Genomic DNA, 19,191 nt, shown 5'->3' on the forward strand with positions numbered 1-19,191 from the left:
GAGTTTCTTGGGTCACACGCTGCTGCCTCCAGTGTGATCTGGGAACGCTGGGCCGAGCAGCTCCTCTGCCCCAGCAGGGTCTGTGCCATGGAGAGACCTTCGTTAAAGCTCCTTTGGTGCCCAGCCAAGGGGAGAGACTTTCTCCAGTGGCTGGAACTAGCCCCCTACCGTCGCCCCGGGCTCTGCCAACACCAACCACTGAGGCAGAGACCTCAGGGAAAGTGCTGGGGTTGGGCAGGGAAGTGACTCTGCACAAATGTCCTAGGAGCCTCAGATTTCACAGCCCCTGTGAATGTGCTCCCTGGTTGTGAATGTCCCTGAGGGAGGGCTGGGAGCTGCCTGTACAGCAGTGAAGCAACTGCCCTCAGCTCCTGCCAGGATCTGCCCAGGGAGCAAACTGGGGGATTCAGGAGGGGAAGAGACTGGGCCCTGATGGGATTTGCCCTTTGTGTGTCTGGAGGGTGGAGATGTCAGGAAAGGATAGTGGGAAAGACAGAGATGGAGGGAGGAGAGAGACAGTGTGACATGGCAGATTTCACCATCTCTCAACAGGACAGGGATTGAGGGGGCGGGGTGAAGTCTCTGCTTTCCCCTCCCACCTCTAAAATTTGCAAAAATGTCCTCAGTTGTGCCCCTTTTCTCTAACTATCAAATGTGAATAGGAAATCCATGTAAATTCCCTATTTTCTCTCAAATTATTGACTAATTCTCTTTTCTCCTCAGATTTTTCCCCATTTTCTCTCTAGTTGTCCAGTGTCAATTTAAAATCTCCTCAGCTTTGGGGTGTTTTCCCACCCATTTTATCTGCAGCAGTTTCTCATTGTTTATAGATGGGAAATTGTTGCCCTGAGCCATTCTGGGATAGCAAAAGACATATCTGGCTTCAAGACCAAGCTTGATAAGTTTATGGAGGGGATGGCAATTAATTGATCTTTGATTTATTAGCAGGTAAATATGCCCAATGGCCTTTGATGGGATGTTAGATGGGGTAGGATCTGAGTTACTACAGAGAATTCTTTCCTGGGTGCTGGCTGGTGAGTCTTGCCCACATGCTCAGGGTTTAACTGATCGCCATATTTGGGGTCGGGAAGGAATTTTCTTCCAGGGCAGATTGGCAGAGGCCCTGGAGGTTTTTCGCCTTCCTCTGCAGCGTGGGGCACGGGTCACTTGCTGGAGGATTCTCTGCACCTTGAGGTCTTTAAACCACGATTTGAGGACTTCAATAACTCAGGCATAGTAGGTTAGGGGTTTGTTACAGGAGTGGGTGGGTGAGATTCTGTGGCCTGCATTGTGCAGGAAGTCAGACTAGATGATCCTAATGGTCCCTTCTGACCTTAAAGTCTATGAGTCTATGAGCTGCTGGAGAACTGTTAGGGTAACGCAGTGTTTACACTGGCACTGTGTTGACCTCAGTACATTGACCATGGCTCAGCGTTGCTTGGGGAGGTGGTGTTACTGTGTTGGCATAATGGACAGTTTACATTGGTGGGAGACAAATTTAAGTGCAGATACACGTGCAACTAAGTCAATGCAATGCAGCTTACGCTGACCTAGTGTAGACCAGGTCTTTGTAGACCAGGCCCAGGAGGGTTTAATCCTGGTGGGAAGACCTTCCTCTGATAAAGTCACTGTTTTCCAGTGTGGCAGAGCCTAGAATGTCAGTTTCCAGAGGGAAAAGACTGGTGTGTGAAATGGGCAAACGCCTCTTCTGAAATCTCTCCAATTGCTCTTTTCACCCCGACAGGCTACAGAATAACGTCCATGTTTTGCTCCAGATCGTCCCACTCTTCCACGGGAAAGGCAATGGCTGCAGCAGAGTTAGCTGAGGTATGGGATTATCACAGAGCTGCTGGTGGGTTCTGGCTGGAGGGAGATGGGCAGTAAATGTACAGAAAGGTGGGAGCTGCTGGAAGTGAGAGAGGGCAGGAAATACCCAGGGTGGGGAAGAGGAGGGGACAAACGAGTTTAGATTAGGCACCACATTGAAGGAGCAGCCTCCTGGGGTTTGGGCGTGGAACTTTCCCCTATTTGTGGAACAGGAAATAACCCCCTGGCCAGGGCTGAAAAAACTTCCCAGACTCCCAGTGCTGCAGCTCGAACCAACTGACACACTTCATTATTTACCACTCTCCAAACTTTGTGTCATCTGCAAACTTCATCAGTGATATTATGTTCTCTTCCAAGTCATTGATAAGCAAGTTAAATAGCAGAGGGCCAATAACCGATCCCTGTGGAACCCCAATAGAAACGTACCCACGTGACCATTTAGAGTTACACTTTGAAATGTATGAGCTGGTTTTAAATCTAGTTCATGTATGTCATGTTAATTTTGTATTGATGTAGTTGTTTAAGTATCATGTACCAAGTCAAATACGTTAAAGAAATCAAAGTATATTACATTAACGCTATTCCTTTATCAACCAAACTTCTGATCTCCTTAAAAAAAAAATCCAATTAGTTTGTGAGGGTTTGTTTTCCCTAAATGTATGTTGATTGGAATGAATTATATTACCCTCTTTTAATTCTTTATTAATACCCCTCCCCGCATTATCTTGCCCAGGTTCAATGTGAGGGCTATTATCTTGGTCATCCCTTTTACCCTTTTTTTAAATATTGGGGCAACTTTAGCTTTCTTCCAGTCTTCTGGAGTTTCCGCAGTGTTCCAAGAGCTCCTGAAAAACAGCATTAATGGTCCAGAGAGCTCCTCGGCCTGCTTTTTTAAAACTCTTGAATGGAAGATATCTGGAACTGCTGATTTAAAAAACGTCTGATGTTAGGAGCTTCTATTTAACATCCTCATGAGTTATGATTTTAATGAAAAGTGTAGTTGTTGTTATAAACATACCACAACATAATTTGCTTGTTTTCACCAAATCCAGGAGAGAAATAGTCACTGAACATTTTTACTTCTTCTGTATTATTATTATTATAATAATTGATAATTCTGCCCTTTCCATCTAATAATGGACCAATAACAAGACAGCTCTCTTGAGGTTCAACTTAAAGGTTACGAGCAAAACAAAAGCACCTGGGGTTAGCACAGTGGAGTCCACAAGCCAATAAGAAATAACCCTAATCGTGTCTTCCTAGACATTCCCTGATTTACTTACATATTTGGGGTTTTAGATAAGTAGGGTTGAGGTATGACTTGATGCTTTTTCATACCTGGTTTTAAAGCTTTTCACAGCATAGCTCCAGCCCTGTCCTGTTCTGTCCCCTCTCTCCGGAGAACAACAACAGCCAAAGGGAAGTTTTTTTCCCAATTTTAAAAAGTTCTAGCCCTCCCATTGGCTCTTGTGGTCAGGTGCCCGCTCCTTTCCTTTTACCTGAGGGCTTTTTTAACCCTTTACAGGTAAAGCAAGCAGAGAACAGCCACCACGGGGACTTTATAGCTAGCTGGCTGGGTGTCCATGAAAGGGAGCTACTCCCACTCCCCATCACAGCCCTACACAGTATCCTGGTTGGCAAACAAAGCAGGTATAGCTACCAGTCCTCGATGGAGACGTCTTTTCTTCTCTTCCCAGGCACTTGGTCTGTTGAATGTCCCCCGAAGCAGGGTCTTGGCTACCCGGAGACCCTCTGGTCCAAAAGTCCCATAAAAGTCCCTCCTAGCAAGGTTTTGGCTACCCTGACCATTCTACAGCATCACAGGCCTCTTCAGCTATTAATTGGGAACTGCTACTATACCTATGATATTCTTAGTACTTACACCCCTGGCTCTCAAAGGAGTCGCATGACCCCGAAATGTGCCCTGTGGGCATGTCATTACTTGTTTTCCTAATTAATATTTTTGGAAGAGGGCTAAAGAGGAACAGAGACCAAAGATCAGTTGGTCTATACTTTCTCATCAAGCATTCCCTTGAGCTGTTAGGGTGGTGCCATCCTAAAGGGTCATCTTGACCCAGATCAGTTAGTACCAAGCTCACCGTTCAAGTGTTTTCTGCCCATTTACTTAGTGAGCTGGCCATCAACTGACTATGACAAAAGTTCCAGCGCGCGCGCGCACACATAATCCATAGTTGTGTCAGCATTCAAGTGCAATTTCAGCATCCCATCTGATGCTAAGAGAACCCTGCTCCCAGAATCCTTTAGCAAATTCAGACCTATCAAGCCTTACTACATTCATATCAATCACAGTCATTCATAATAATTCAGCACCATCCCAACAAACATGATTGATAATACTCACTATCCTGCTGCTTTGAGCAAAGGAAGCTGGCCTGGGGATGTTACCCCTTAAAAATAAGGTGGGGTTAAATGGAATCTTCTTTGTGACAAGATGTGACTGAAAGCACCCCTGTAATCACACCCTACGCATCACTGTAATAGCCGTTGTACAAAATATGCCTTGTGAGGTATCACTTGAAAACCAATAACTTACTGGTCAATTATTCAGTAAAATGTTTGTAACAACATTGTATACAAAGTTATGAATTCCCCTTGTATGATAATAGTAGATGTTCAAACCCACACAGCCATGACTAGGCAAAAGTTGTTAACCCAGTCTAACCTAAACAACGGACTGTGTGCTTACCTCAGTTTGCATATAAGTAATAGGGTCTTTGAGACAGCAAGAGGAGGAAATGGCAGGAGCAAAGGCAAATCTGCATTTCAGCATACGCAGAGGAGAAGAATGAGCCTGGCTCCACCTTCACCGCTAGAGTCCACGTCACCTTCTTTGCTGTTTGTATAAACTTTGCTTTGAGGGGCAATCCTGAGTAGAATCCACTTCAAAGGGTGACTGGACTATAAAAGTGAGGGGCAAACACCCCAAGGCACTTCTTAGGTCAAAGTGGCGGGGGGGGGGAAGACAAAGGAACCAGCCCTTTGACATTGGTGGAGATCCTGACCTGATAATTTGATCAACCCTGGGAACACATCCTAAGGATTTTACCTTGAACGAAGTTGTGCTTGTTAAGTTTTAGAAAACATTTTATCTTTATTTCTCTTGTAACCATTTCTGACTTTTAATACTTTATGCTTGTACTCACTTCAAATCTCTCTCTTTGTAGTGAAATACACTTGTTTTATTTGTAATCAAAACGAATCCAGTGTTGTGTTTGCTAACTCCAGTTAAAGTAGCAAATTCTTGAATATTGGTCCCTTGAGGGGCAACAGACCTCTCATATGTGAACTGTCCAGGAGAGGGCTGGTCAGTGCAGAACACATGTTTAGGGAGAAATTTGGGCCGGGGAGTGTGTTGGGGCCACCCTGCACATCGTAACCCAGGCCGGTGGACGCCAGAGTGGGACTGGAACGTTGCTGACAGGGTGCTGGGCCAGGGCTGTAGCCTTACACAAACACTCAGGGTGTGACCTGCACGCTGGTAGGCTGTTTCTCAGCGGCCCAGGTTAGCAGCTACAACAGCAAAGCATTGTGAGGAACCCAGGATTACAGGGCAGGTGGTGACACAACCTTTTGGGGGTCTGGATTGCACCCCCAGAATGTGACACAAGTATGCCACAAATTCAGTTGATCTCACTCGTTTTCTGTCACTTGTGCACGGTTTCCAGTTTCCAAACCTGATGTGATCTCCTGGCTGGAACGAGGGGAGGAGCCATGGGTCCCAGACCTCCAGGACTCTGAGGAAAGAGAGACCCTGAGAGATACCTGCACAGGTGAGGAATCAGTTGAACCAACTCAAAATCTGTCCCTGAATTAGGGAAATATTTGGGATTCCTACGAAGCCCTTGTGAGCTCTCTGAGTTCAGGATTGTTCTCAGGAGGTGTGGCATCCTCATGGCAGACTTCATTTACGGCTTCCTACCTGTCCTGACTGACAGTAGCTCCCTCCCCACTCTGCTTTCTCCCTGAGTGTTTGGTTGAGATTTAGACCCAGAATTGATCCCCTCGTCTCTCTCCTCTGGGGAAAGGTTTTGGGGAGATTCAGCTCTTTCTTTGTTTGATCTCTCCATCACTCACTTTCATTTGTTCCCCCCTTTCTTCCATTCCTCTCTCTGAGGTTCCCTTTTTCTCTGGAAAAGGGAGTGACCTGTGTCCGGTTTCTCTCCCTATCCTAGCAGGTGATGGGATGGTGAATGAGGTGGAAAATCCTCAACAAGACGATGCTGAGCAAGTAGAAGCACATGGGACGTTCTCAGAAAGATCCAAAGGGAAAGTTTCCTGGAGTTGTGCACAGACAAACTACCGTGAGAGTCAGCACAGACCAGGGAAAAAGTTCAGTAGAGGCTCAGACCTTATTCGACATGAGAGAATCAACACAGGGGGAACACCCTACATCATTCATCACAGAATTCACATGGGAGAGAAACCCTACACATGTCCTGAGTGTGGGAAAAGCTTCAATCGGAGATCAAACCTTATCAGACATCTGAGAATCCACACAGGGGAGAAACCCTACACGTGCTCTGAGTGCGGGAAAAGCTTCAGTCGGAGGTCAGAGCTTATGTTACATAGGAGAATCCACACAGGAGAAAGACCCTACACTTGCTGTGAGTGTGGGAAAAGCTTCCATCGGCACTCAAGCCTTGCCTCACATCACAGAATCCACACAGGGGAGACACCCTATAGCTGCTCTGAGTGTGGGAAAAGCTTCTATCAGAGATCAAACCTTGCCGTACATCTCAAAATCCACACAGGGGAGAAACCCTACAGCTGCCCTGAGTGTGGGAAAAGCTTCCGTCAGAGCTCAGACCTTATCAGACATAGGAGAATCCACACAGGAGAAAGACCCTACACTTGCTGTAAGTGTGGGAAAAGCTTCAATCGGTACTCAACCCTTGCCGCACATCACAGAATCCACACAGAGGAGACAGCCTATAGCTGCTCTGAGTGTGGGAAAAGCTTCAGTCGGAGCTCAGAGCTTGTCCCACATCAAAAAATACACACAGGAGTGTAGACCTAGTCGTGCCCTGAGTGTGGGAAAGGCTTCAGTCATAATTCACGGATTATCACACATCAGAGAATCCACACAGGAGAGTAACACTATACTTGTATTCAGTAGGGCTGCCCAAAGATTTTTTGTTTCTTTTTTTTTTTTGGTGGTTTTGTTTTGTTTTGTTTTGTTTTTGTAACACATTGGCTAACTCCCACATAGTGGTCTTTAAGGTTGATTGCACCATTTCCTTTACTGCAGTCTCTCAGCTCCCCTCGGATGAGTTGCCACCTTCTGTCTTTTGCAGCTCACCTTACTTTGGGGTGAATCCTGCGATCCTTTCTATCAACTCCTTTGTCTTATGAGTTATGGGAGTGTGTGTCCCTCTTGACAGAAATGTCCATCAGTCCGAATTGGGAGAGAGAGGGTTGACCTCATCTAGCTACAGTGAGATAAAAACTTGTCTCCACCAGAACTGTACTTTGAGTTAGGCTATGTCTACACCATCACTTATGTCGGCAAAACTTATGTCGCTCAGGGGTGTGAAAAAAACACACACACCCCGAGTAACATAAGTTTTGCCGGCATAATTGGCAGTGTGCACAGCGCTATGTCGGTGGGAGAGCTTCTCCTGCCGACATAGCTACCGCTGCTCGTTGTGGGTAGTTTAATTATGTTGACAGGAGAGCTCTCTCCCTCCAGCACAGAGCGACTTCACAAGAGATTTAACACCAGTGCGGCTGCATCACTATAGCTGTGCCGCTGTAAGGTCTCTAATGTAGACATGGCCTAAATTGCTCAAATCAGCTATCTGGGTGTAAAAACACAACTATCTTTTCAGGGTAGACATAACCCAGGTGCACTGGTGTGGTTAGCTTTCCTCTTGTGCTGACCTGATCTTCATCACTCTTCCTAGTCTGGATAAACCCTGAGCATCACATTGCAAAGTGAATGTTAGTCATCAGATTTCCTGGTTGGGACGAGACTCTCATTCCCACTTGTTCTGACATTGTTTGTGGTTGTGCTGAATAGCTGGTAGTTTTTCTACCAGTTTTCTGATTTAGAATATAGTGAGATGCAACAAAAAGACAGGAGGAAAGGTAGAAAAAAAGGATCATTTCAGCGTCTGTGATATCCAGAGGAGATGGTGTGAGTCCGAGGGATTCCTTTCCAATCACCATCATGAATCTCCCGCCACTCCAACAGCATTGGCTTCTGAGTGAGCCACAATAGCGTCTCCTCCCCATGTTCTATCCCTCCAGCTCCCAAAGTGTCACATGAAGCAGTGTTCTCAGCTCTCTGTGCTTAGGTATCAGGCTTTGATCCTAAATCAGACTCGTTGGGGCTGGAAATGAGTGTCACAGGCCTAGAGCGGGAATTTGAGAGGATCCCAAACAGATTAACCTTTCTGTGCTTTAATCCCTGTTCCTATCTATTGGCAAAGTTGGTTTTAGGATTTTTCCAGCTGAGCTGGGATTGTTTCCAGATGGGAAGGTTGGCTGATTTTCCCCATTATGATGATGCTAAAACCTTTGTAACTAACATGACTGAATTGTAATGAGGAGGTGCTGAGTGAAGAAGGTTTGAATGGACCAGAGGACAGCGCAATCGGAAAATCTGTTCTAATTTGGCATCATCATATCATTGTATGATACTGAAACTGTCTTATTCGCTTGTGTGCTGTGGGTTTTTCTCTCTTTCCTGAGGGGATTTGATAACATAACTGGATATTAGTTTTTTATGATAAGATGAAGTTCAGTTTTTTGGTGGAGTTTGAGACAAATGACCATTTACTAAAACAATAATTTATTTTTGTGCATGTCTTTTTTCCACGCCTCCGTTATGACATGGAGGAAGTTCAAGAGCAGTTCAGTCATCAGGAACAAATACTCAAAGCTATTGGAACAAATACTCAAAGCTACCAGAGAAACAGTAGCATTTTTAAATTGTACATCTAACTAAGTGTAGCGGGGTGGTCACCCTGAAGGGCTTGAAATCAGCCCTGGGAGAGGGCTGAGACTGCGAGAGGGCTGCTGCTAGGAAAGCAGCAAGCCTCGGCTGATTGGGGAAACAGCCACAGCTGTGGCCACGCCCCAATCAGGCCACAGCTGTGGCCACGCCCCAATCAGGCCACAGCTGTGGCCACGCCCCAATCAGGCCACAGCTGTGGCCACGCCCCAATCAGGCCACAGCTGGCCTGTATAAAAAGGCCAGTGAGCCAGGCGCTGACAGAGTCTCCCTCTAGCTGAGAAGGGAGATGGACCTAGTTGCCTGAGTCCTAAAGGGTACTGAGTGAAGCAGGGCTGGGGAAAGGCCAGAGGAGCAGGGGAGTTCCAGGCTGGCAACTCCCCAGGCTGCAGGGCCTGGTCCTAGGCTCATAGAGGTACTGGGTGGCAGAGGAAAGCAGCAGGTCCAAACCCCCTTGCCTGAGATGAGTGGCTTTTACACTGCAGTCTGCCCCAGGGAGCAGGGGCCAGATGGTGACTGACTGGCAGTAGCTCATGACTGAGCTGAGGTGGGGATTAGAGGGTTGGGGGTTTCCCAGAGAGTGGAGACCCATAGAGGCTGGTGGGGGTATTGCTAGGGGGCAGCCCCCAGGTAAAAGGGCACTGGGCCCTGGGAGGGACATGGGGGCCTGAGGCAGCAGGACACCAGCCTGCAGAGGGCACTCCGACGGCTGGAGAACTAATTCCCTGAGATGACCAGCAGGAGGTGCCGCAGGGGTGAGTCTCGCACGTTTACACTAAGTAATGGAATTGAACACTGTGATCATATAATTTGGATCAATATTATCTCAGATGATTCAAGGACAATATTCCACAGTAAGTGACTTGGAACTAAGCAAAATGTCCATGTATTTGGGTCACAAGGCAGTTATGGCCCAGGCCTACCAGGAGGTTACTTCTGAAGATTTCTCTTTCCTAATCAAGTGCACATTGCCTATTATTTCAGAACACAGTTCCTACCTATGCAGAGATGAAGAAAATTGAAGTGGCATTTTTGCTGAGTTTACACCTTGTAGATGCTGCAAATGTGTATAAAATAAAATCCGTTGTGAGTGTGAAAGAGCTGCAGCAGTAGATCTATTTTTAATAGATACCCCACCTTTGGTAACTTACATGGCTTGTGAACCAGGCCCATATCTGTGCCACCAGATTAAATAAATAAACTGGGCATGCTTGTTTGGGGAAGTGATTCCTCACTCTGACTACTGAGATTTTCTGTGATGTGGTAAAGGATTCTACTCCAGAGAAGTAAAGTTACCCTGACCATGGCCAGAATTAGACTAGAGCTCAAGTAGAAATAATAGGCATCCAGTGTTTGATTTTTACCCCAGAGATGGAAACTAGGGTAACCTTAGGCTCAGGTAAACTATTTATGTTTAGAACACTACCTCCTGGTTCAGTGGCAGTGATTATGGTTCAAACGATGCTGTGGTAAGATATGGGGGAGTTGTCCTTTACCATTTGGATCCAAAGTTTTATGAGCTAAAGAAAGAAACGGTTGATGCCTTCAGAGGACAGTCCTTCCCTATGGATCCCAGTCTGGCTGTCTTGTTGGAGAAGAAGCAGTTCCATGTTGTCTAGCCAAGATAGCTAAGCCTCTGACTGCCAGATGCTAGGAATGAATGACATGGGATGGATCACTCGCTAATTGACCTGTTCATTCCCCCTGAAGCATCAGGCATTGGCCACTGTCAGAAGCCAGGATACTGGGCTAGATGAACCATTGGTCTAACCCAACATGGCCATTCTTATATTTCTGTCCCCTGCCTCACCCCGAGTAGTATATGAAAGGTGACTAATCCTGTAAAAAGCAACAAAGAGTCCTGTGGCACCTTATAGACTAACAGATGTATTGGAGCATAAGCTTTCCTGGGTGAATACCCACTTCGTCAGACGCATGTAGTGGAAATTTCCAGAGACAGGTATAAATATGTAGGCAAGAATCAGTCTAGAGATAACGAAGTTAGTTCAATCAGGGAGGATGAGGCCCTCTGCTAGCAGTTGAGGTGTGAACACCAAGGGAGGAGAAACTCCTTTTGTAGTTTTCCAGAAAACACCATCCTAGCCACCATGGATGTGGAGGCTCTCTACACAAACATCCCACACACAGATGGAATACAAGCTGTCAGGAACAGTATCCCCGATGATACCACAGCACAACTGGTCGCTGAGCTCTGTGACTTTATCCTCACCACAATTATTTCAAATTTGGTGACAATATATACCTCCAGACCAGTGGCACCGCTATGGGCACCCGCATGGCCCCACAATAAGCCTACATTTTTATGGCTGACCTGGAACAACGCTTCCTCAGCTCTCGTCCACTTACGCCCCTTCTCTACCTACACTACATAGATGACATCTTCATGATCTGGACCCATGGGAAGGAGACTCTGGAAGAATTCCACCACGATTTCAACAGCTTCCACCCCACCATCAACCTCAGCCTGGACCAATCTACACGGGAGGTCCACTTCCTAGACACCATGGTACAAATAAGTGACGGTCACGTTAACACCATGAAAACCCACTGACCGCTATGCCTACCTTCATGCCTCCAGCTTCCATCTGACACACCATACGATCCATCATCTAAAGCCAAGCGCTAAGGTACAACCGCATTTGCTTCAATCTCTCAGACAGAGACCAACACTGTCTCTTCACCAAGCATTCTCAAAACTATGATACCCACACGAGGAAATAAGGAAACAAATCAACAGAGCCAGACATGTACCCAGAAGACTCCTGCTGCAAGACAAGCCAAGAAAGAAACCAACAGAACTCCACTGGCCATCCCCTACAGTCCTCAGCTTAAACCTCTCCAACGTATTATCAGTGATCTACAACCCATCCTGGACAACGATCCCTCACTTTCACAGGCCTTGGGAGGCAGGCCAGTCCTCGCCCACAGAAAACCCGCCAACCTTAAGCATATTCTCACCAGTAACCACACACCACACCATAGTAACTCTAACTCAGGAACCAATCCATGCAACAAACCTTGGTGCCAACTCTGCCCACATATTTACACCAGTGACACTATCACAGGACCTAACCAGATCAGCCACAACATCACTGGTTCATTCACCTGCACATCCACCAATGTAATATATGCCAGCAATGCCCCTCTGCTATGTACATCGGCCAAACTGGACAATTCCTATGTAAAAGGATAAATGGACACAAGTCAGATATTAGGAATGGCAATATACAAAAACCTGTAGGAGAACACATCAACCTCCCTGGCCACACAATAGCAGATTTAAAGGTAGCCATCCTGCAGCAAAAAAACTTCACGACCAGACTTCAAAGAGAAACTGCTGAACTTCAGTTCATTTGCAAATTTGACACCATCAGCTCAGGATTAAACAAAGACTGTGAATGGCTAGCTAACTACAAAAGCAGTTTCTCCTCTCTTGGTGTTCACATCTCAACTGCTAGAAGAGGGCCTCATCCTCCCTGATTGAACTAACCTTGTTATCTCTAGACTGATTCTTGCCTGCATATTTATACCTGCCTCTGGAAATTTCCACTACATGCGTCTAGCGAAGTGGGTATTCATCCACGAAAGGTTATGCTCCAATACATCTGTTAATCTATAAGGTGCCACAGGACTCTTTGTTGTGTTTTACAAATCCAGACGAACACGGCTACCCCTCTGATACTAATCGTGGAAAGTTTAGTTGATGTAATTTACCCTCTTTGCATTAAGGAGTTCTAAAGTAAAACCTCACTCAAAAGGGTTTGGTGTATGGTAGTATGTAGGAGAAATAGTGCATATCAAAATAAAGACCTAGTATAGACTTTCATTATTTCTATTTCAATTGGAATTTTTTGATAAGCTTTTAACGTAATGTTTCTGTGCAGGAAAAAATTATATAAGGAGACATGTTGTGTAACCTTTTACCCAGTTATACTGTAACAGCCGCTGTGTTCCCGGGTTCTCTTGTTTGCAAACCAAAGATGATGTCCCATCCGTCAGGAGGTGTCTTAATTTAAAATAGTGATGTGTACAAGATAGCAGCTTTTGTGTTTAAGTTTTGTTTTATTTTGTCTTTTCATGGGTGCCAAGGCCCTTTTCAGTTTGAGGAGGCCAGCTATTAGAGCACGTCCATTTAACCCTCAGACTAGGCTGTGGAAACCTCTTCAGAACTTTTGTTTTTCATTTTTGATATCTTTGGGGTCCTCACATCCATGCTGCTTGTGGTTTGCTACAATGAATACTTTAAGAAAACTCCTAGGTGAAGTGAGACTTTACCAAAGGGACTTTGGCCCATAGTGTTCCTCGTTTCAACTGGCTCAGGACACATTATCTGTTCCCAAGGAGTTTTCACACCTGATTTGCCTGGAGACCTCAGGGAATCACTGTAAAGTGGGGTAAGCGGGAATCATCAATTGTAAAGATCAAGATAAAGGTGGAAGTCCTTCACCTTTGAGGTCAATGATCTGGCTAACAGAGACTGATGTACCATGACCCCAAGACTGATCCCCTCTGGGGAAGGAAGTCACATCATCAACTGGCTATGACGGCCTTGACCAGTGTTCCTGTACCTTAAAAAAAAAAAACAAGCACACTAGCTTGGCGTGCTGGTCCAGCTATGCCATTGCCTGGTTCCTTCACTGCAGCTACACCTCTACTCCACTGCTTGGACATTCTGGTAATGTACTTTTCCTTTTTCTATTTTTTGTCTTTTGTTTTTATTTGCTGGAAGACATTCCAGCCTTTCTATTGCATTAGAGTGTAACAGTGTGGCTCAGTCCGTACGTTTTTCTATGAGCACCAGTAAAATCCACATGGGGAAGATGCTACAAAGATAGTTCCCCAAATCTAAATAGCCTTAAGACTGCCCTCTGAAATCCCGGAATGTTCCTGAGCTGCGAAAGCGTTAGAAAAAGCGAAGCTGTCAGATATGAATTGTTCAGTGAGAGCTGTTTAAACCTCCACTTATTAAAGTCTCAGCCAGGTCTGTGAGGGGTGGGGGGCTCCGAGAGAGAAAGAGTGAGAAGAAGGATTAGCCACATAATACGAAAGCTAAGGAGGAAGCTTTACATGGCTTTGAGGTGGCGGCTTAGATGTAAGCACTAATTTGGTTTCGGTATTGAAATATTCAATTGGCTAAGTCTGGACTGGACTGCCTGGGTGATGTTCTCTGGTTGGGTAGGATAAATAAATGCACAATCACCTGTGACCGGGGTCCCGGGGGAGCCACGCTGAGGCCACACAATTGGGGCAAATGCCAAAGAATGGGGCAGACAGTCACCAAAACTGGTGGCTATTCCAATACTTAGATTTACCAAGCCAGCACAAAACAGCTTCCATAATACGTCACTGGTTACCCAGAAGCCAACAACACAGTTCCCTTAAAGCAACCCAGCCTTAGGCCTCCACCAGACACCCAAGTCAAATATGATGAGGATGACTGAAAATCTTATTCATCATTTAAGAAAGTTCTACCAGTTCCAAAGGATCGGACACATTACCTCCCAAGTAAATGAATATTTCGGCTCTTACCCAAATACACGCTGACAGCCAATTCTTACTAACTAAACTCAAATTTATTAAAAAATAAAAGAGCGAGTATCGGTTAAAAGATCAGTGTAGATACAGACACGAGTACAGTTCTGAGATCAGTTTCATAGTAGAGATGGGGAGCTTTGGAGTTGCAAAGAGCTCTTAGAATTAGTCCGTAGATTCAATCCAATGTTCATATGCAGGTGGGACTGGAGATCTCAGTCTTACGACTTAAGCTTCTCCTGCATAAACCATTAAGCAGATCCGAGATAAAAAGGAACAGGACCCAAGAGACTTTTATACTGTTCCAGGCCTTCTCCTGACAGCTTGGAGTCCTTAGGCGAACAATAGGCAATCATCAAGACTTTGAAGTAGACCTGTTTTCGAAGCATCACCGGTACTTAGCTACACGGATTAACAGAAGGCAATTGCCTGTTTTCCACCATTCACAGGTGATTTGCTATATATGTCAAAGAGATCAGTGAGGTGATATCACGATATTTACAGATCATTTAAATGTTAAGATCTCCTTTCGATCTCTGAATTAGCAGAATACAGCATAGACAGGAACTCTAACCTCTAAGAATATATATGTAAACACACACAAAAACACTACCTACCAATATTCTGGACAAATTGGAGAAATGGTCTGAGTTAAACAGAATGAAGTTTAACAAAGACAAATGCAAAGTGCTCCACTTAGGAAGGAAAAATCAGTGTCACACATACAGAATGGGAAGAGACTGTCTAGGAAGGAGTACGGCAGAAAGGGATCTAGGGGTTATAGTGGACCACAAGCTAAATATGAGTCAACAGTGTGATGCTGTTGCAAAGAAAGCAAACATGATTCTGGGATGTATTAACAGGTGTGTTGTGAGCAAGACACGAGAAGTCATTCTTCTGCTCTACTCTGCTCTGGTTAGGCCTCAGCTGGAGTGTCCAGTTCTGGGCACCGCATTTTAAAAAAGATGTGGAGAAATTGGAAAGGGTCCAGAGAAGAGCAACAAGAATGATTAAAGGTCTTGAGAACATGACCTATGAAGGAAGGCTGAAAGAATTGGGTTTGTTTAGTTTGGAAAAGAGAAGACTGAGAGGGGACATGATAGCAGTTTTCAGGTGTTTAAAAGGGTGCCATAAGGAGGAGGGAGAAAACTTGTTCACCTTAGCCTCTAAGGATAGAACCAGAAGCAATGGGTTTAAACTGCAGCAAGGGAGGTCTAGGTTGGACATTAGGAAAAAGTTCCTAACTGTCAGGGTGGTTAAACACTGGAATAAATTGCCTAGGGAGGTTGTGGAATCTCCATCTCTGGAGATATTTAAGAGTAGGTTAGATAAATGTCTATCAGGGATGGTCTAGACAGTATTTGGTCCTGCCATGCAGGCAGGGGACTGGACTCGATGACCTCTCGAGGTCCCTTCCAGTCCTAGAATCTATGAATCTATGAATATGCCCCTAAAGGTTGAATTTGGGTCATTTATCCTGTAGGATGCTTAACCCTTTCCAGTCATGTGTCACACCACCTCTTTGAATTTCTGTTTTAAGATTTATAAGGGTTGGTTTTCTGTTGTATTAATCTGATGATTTGACAAATGGATGGGTTGATTCCAATGCAATTCATTCATTGATTGACTGATTTGAGCTCAACTTTCTAGTTGTATGGTTTAACCCTTATTTAGTTGAGTTGGGTTTGTACTAGATTAGCCTTCAATGTGTATTCTTGATTGGATTAGTTCATTTTAATAAAGTGTATGAAAAAGATATTGAGTCATATTTCTTTTAATAAGAATCTTGGCTCCTTCACACTCAGCCAGCAGCATCTGGGACCCCAGGACAAGGCATGAAAAGAATCCAGTGGCTCTGAGCAGGAAAATAGCCACCAAGAAGCTGGTCAGAGCTGCCAGGATCCCCAGAAAGGCCACCATGCCCAGGGCCAGGAATAGCCCTAAGAAAGTGGGGGCTGCAGCAGGGACCAAAATGGCAGAGAAAAGCCCCCAAAAGGTCTAAGCTGCCAAGCCCAGAAGTGGTCAACATCCCACCTAAAACCAAGTCAGGAGAGATCCAGGCTAAAGCCAACCCCAAAGCCAGGGCTAAGCAGGTGGCCCTGAGAAAGAAGAGAAGAGATTTCCAGAGGGGATAACTCCTGCCCCCCAATGGCTCTTTTAAGAATCCCCATGGACCTCCCAGAGAGAGCCAGGTCCCTCAGGCAAACAGCCCCACGGAGAGCAAAGGGAGGTGGTGACAGCAGGGAGTGTGTCTTTTCCTGAGGGGAAGGGCTGTGCTTTGTGAAACACCTCCCAGGTGCGTGATGCGCTGGCAGGGCAGCTGCCCATAGCTCCCGACATGAGGTCGTTCTCTCTGATCGGCTTCTGCTGTTAAATCAGAACCAGCACCTGCATACGGGGAGGAATGGGCTAGTTTGTGTTACACTTGGAAAGTACGTCGCCACAGCCTGTGACTGAAAACTCTGCTGGAGGTGAGCAGGAGCCTGTTAGAAAAATAAAATAGCCAAGTTTTACCAAACTCTTACACATTCAAACCTTTCTTTGTGTGCACAATATCAATTGGGGCTCTAATAAATAGCAACCTTCCTTTAACCCAGATCATGGTTTTTTGTAACGTTCAGAGGCACTGAAAGGGCAGCTGTTTAAAGACAATGTGCTTCTATTTCATGATCAGCAGCAGAGTCTCTGTAACTTTACCAACCACAGAGCTGGGTGTGTCTGCATCTAACTAATTGCAGGGTTAGTGTAGTACCGGATAGTTAATTGCACAGTCTTATTTCTCTAATGTCACTTTCTCATCTTGTTAAACACTTGTGTAGAAACAGCTAGGTTCCCCTCACCCCTTGATCTTCTCCTAAGGACTGTGTGATTTTGGGCTCCAGCCCACTGCTTTGCTGGTGAACAACAAACCCCTCCAGGCTGTGCTCACACAGCCACAAGCATGCAAAGTCACTCCCAGCTGAGTTACGTGAATGCTTTCCCAGCCACTCATGACTTATAGAAAGGGCGACGCCCCCAAATTCTTAGTCCCAGCGTTGCACCCTGGAAATGTGTGCCTTGCGCTGGCCAGCATCCTACTGACCAAAGCAAGCTCATTAATAGTCCATCATTTTATCCAAGGAAATGATCCTGCCCCCGCCTCTGTTAATCTGAGTCGCGATTCCCCACACACTTCAACCAAAGCACACTGGTTTAGCTAGAACAATACAAACAAGTTTATTAACTGGGGAAAGATGTACTCACTTCAAATCTAAGTGATAAAGGCCTAAAAGTTAGACCTGGTTACAAAAAATAAAAAGATAAAACCGCAGTCTGAGTCCTAAACTTTACCAAGATAAATAAGATTTGAAAGCAAAAAGGGTCTCGCACCCAAAAACTTTCAGCAGTTCATGCTAACTGAAAAGCCATCTGGCTAGGACCACCGCCCCCAGCCGCAACCAGTTCAATGATGCTCCTATTGTCTTTCAAATGATCTTGTTGCCATGAGTCGAGATGGGGGAGGAGGTAATGTAGAGGTAACTCTCTCTTATTTTATACCCTCCCCCTCTTCCCCCCCTCCCCACTGGCGTGTAGACAAAACAGTCCCCTGGGTGGGTACGGGCGATTCGAAGTGTCTTTCAGGTGAATTGTAAATGTCTTGTTCACACCCATGGGTGGTGAGTTCTATTCCTGGTACTGCCCAGGCACCACGGGCCTGGCTCCAGCACTGTCTGAGGCCGGGTCTCTCCTTCAGCCCCACTGGGCACCCCCGCTCCGTGCGTCCCCTGGGCTATTTAAAACAGTCCAGGACCCCCACTCACCACCAGCAGTGTAGCGGAGCTGAGCAGCTTCCCGTCTGCTCACTCCACGTGGCTGCCAGCCCCTCTCTGCAGTCCCTGCGTGGGGTGGGTCTGTGTCCTGACCCAAGCGCCCGTGCAGCCAATGGGAAGCTGCGGGGGCAGTGCCAGAGTGTAGCAGGGCGTGGAGACCCCCAGCCCACCCTGTCTAAGAGCCACAGGTAAGTGCCACACCTCCCCACCCGCTCCCAGAACCTACACCCCCTCCCGCCCCCAAACTCCATCCCAAAGCCTGCACCCCAGACTCCCTCCCAGAGCCCAATCTCACACCCATCCTGCACCCCAATCCCCTGCCCAAGCCCGGGGGGGGGGGTTCTGGGCACCAACAAAATTTCTACAAACCTGCCGCCCCTGTTCCCACCTTCTGGGCACATGATATTTGAGACGTCTTCGGGGATGACATGCAAATCCGTTGCTTACAGTCCCCCTGACGGTGACTGGTTACTTCAGTAGCTAATAGTTTTCCAACCCCTGTGGTCAGGCCTTTGTTGACACTGTGGAGTCAGAATTACAACATACTTCAGGAACAAACATATTGTAAAATCTCATAGCTTCACAGACAATGCTGGTGCACACGTTTTAACAGGAAAATGATCTTCAGTAGATTATGAGTTTTCAAATGATACCTCACAAGGCATACTTTGTACAAAACCTATCCTAACCGTAGAACAGTGGTGAATATGGGGGTTCAGGGTGTTACTTGGGGTACAGTGTGTCACACTTGGAGGATTGGATCTGATTTCAACTGACGGACAGGTTCGCTAGGTTTGTGGACATTATACAAGCCCTGCCCCCCCGTTCAGTGGAACTGCTGAGCATACTGGAGATGGATATGCAAATATATTTATATTAAAAATAAAAAACAGCTCCTAAGGGAGCACCTGGATTTGAACCAGGGACCTCTTGATCTGCAGTCAAATGCTCTACCACTGAGCTATACTCCCTCTGATAAGAGCATATTGGAGCCAGTCATTTTGAGGATTGGGAAGGACACACCCT

The 19,191-nt window shown here is 46.0% G+C and overlaps 2 protein-coding genes and 1 non-coding gene across 5 annotated transcripts in view; 1 reads left to right on the forward strand and 2 right to left on the reverse strand.

The window, feature by feature from the left end:
* The window catches only part of LOC117869996 (zinc finger protein 239-like), a 1,162,621-nt gene that overhangs the window by 358,325 nt on the left and 785,105 nt on the right, over positions 1-19,191 (reverse strand). The gene's annotated exons all lie outside the window — the stretch shown is intronic.
* Positions 5,486-19,191, forward strand: part of LOC117870008 (zinc finger protein 420-like) — a 48,147-nt gene continuing 34,441 nt past the window's right edge. For both annotated transcript variants that reach the window (XM_034757157.1, XM_034757159.1), the window contains exon 1: positions 5,486-5,618. The gene's annotated coding sequence lies outside the window, so the exon portion shown is untranslated. The remainder of the gene's footprint in view (positions 5,619-19,191) is intronic.
* Positions 19,065-19,136, reverse strand: TRNAC-GCA. Its single transcript has one exon. It is a non-coding gene; the product is annotated as a tRNA-Cys (tRNA).

Source organism: Trachemys scripta, chromosome 25, assembly GCF_013100865.1.
Source record: "Trachemys scripta elegans isolate TJP31775 chromosome 25, CAS_Tse_1.0, whole genome shotgun sequence".
Taxonomy (NCBI): domain Eukaryota; kingdom Metazoa; phylum Chordata; order Testudines; family Emydidae; genus Trachemys; species Trachemys scripta.